A 1,761-nucleotide genomic window follows, 5' to 3' on the forward strand; every position below is an offset into this window, starting at 1 on the left:
AGTGTAGGAGGGTGCCTGTCTTTCCACACCCTCGCCAGCATCTATAGTCTCTTGATTTGTTCATTTTAGCCACTCTGACTGGTGTGAGGTGGTATCTCAGTGTGGTTTTGATTTGAATTTCCCTGATGATGAATGACACTGAGCATCGTTTCATGTGCCTGTAGGCCATCTGGATGTCCTCTTTGGAGAAGTGTCTGTTGATGTTTTCTGCCCATTTCTTCACTGGATCATTCATTTTTCATGTATGGAGTTTAGTGAGCTCCTTGTATATTTTGGATACTAGCCCTTTATCTGATATGCCATTTGCCACTATCTTTTCCCATTCTGTAGGTTGCCTATTAGTTTTTTTGATTGTTTCCTTCGCCTTGCAAAAGCTTTTTATCTTGATGAGGCCCCAGTAGTTCATTTTTGTTCTTGATTCCCTTGCCTCTGGGGATGTGTCGAGGAAGAAATTGCTGCAATTGAGGTCTAGGAGGCAAGCATGTGACTCTTATCTCAGGGTTGTGAGTTCAAGCCCACATTGGGCATAGAGATTACCTAAAAAAACCTTTTATTTTGGATAATTTTAGATTTACGGAAGAGTTGAAAAGATGGTAACGTTTACATATACTCCTTGCTCAGTTTCTTTTTCAGTTTTCATTAATGTTAACATCTTACATTACCAGTGTACAAGAGGCCTACATTAGCACAAAACTATTAACTAAACTCCAGACTTTACTAGAATTTCAACTATTTTTCCACTAATGCCCTTTTTCTGCCCCAGGATCTCAACCAACGTATCACATTACTTTAGTTGGCATGTCTCCGTTGGCTCCTCTGGCCTGTGAGTTTCTCTTTCCTTATTTTTCTTAAACTTGACAGTTCTGAAGAGTATTGGTCAGATTTTATAGAATGCCACTCAAATTAGATTTGTTTAATGTTTTCATCATGATTACTCTGAATTTATGGGTTTCCTGCAAAAATACTACAGAAGTGAAGTTCCTTTCTCACCATCTCATATAAAGGGTACAGGATATGAACATGAATTATTACTGGTAATGTTAACTTTGATCACTTGGTTAAGGTAGTTTTTACCAGGTTTCTTAACTCTGAAGTTATAACTTTTCCTTTTGTACACTTAACTCTTTGGAAATTAGTAATTCCAGAGTATTGATTTCACCAGAGACTTACTGTGTCACCTTGGGCAAACTACCTAATATCTCTATGTTCCAAAATTTTAATTTTTCTCCGCAAATTTTCATTATTATTTTATTATTTATTTATTTTTAACATTTATTTACTTTTGAGAGACAGAGACAGAGCATGAGTGGGGAAGGGGCAGACAGAGAAAGAGACACAGAATTTGAAGCAGGCTCTAGGCTCTGAGCTGTCAGCACACAACCTGATGCGAGGCTTGGACTCACCGACTGTGAGATCATGACCTGTGCGGAAGTCGGATGCTCAACCGACCAAGCCACCCAGGCGCCTGTATTATTATTTTTTTTAATTAAAAAAGATTTTAGCACTTTTTAATGTTTATTTTTATTTTGAGAAAGAGAGAGAGCAAGCAGGGGAGGGGCAGAGAGAGAATTTCCCAAGCAGGCTCCACACTGTCATCATGAGCCCAATGCAGGGCTTGATCTCACAACCATCAGATCATGACCTGAGCTGACACCAAGGGTCACATGCTCAACTGACTGGGCCAGCCAGGCATCCCTCATTTTATTAAAAAATATTTTTTTAATTTTTAAAAATGTTTTTATTTATTTTTGAGAGAGCGAG

This window comes from Suricata suricatta, chromosome 14 (genome assembly GCF_006229205.1).
Source record: "Suricata suricatta isolate VVHF042 chromosome 14, meerkat_22Aug2017_6uvM2_HiC, whole genome shotgun sequence".
Taxonomy (NCBI): Eukaryota; Metazoa; Chordata; class Mammalia; order Carnivora; family Herpestidae; genus Suricata; species Suricata suricatta.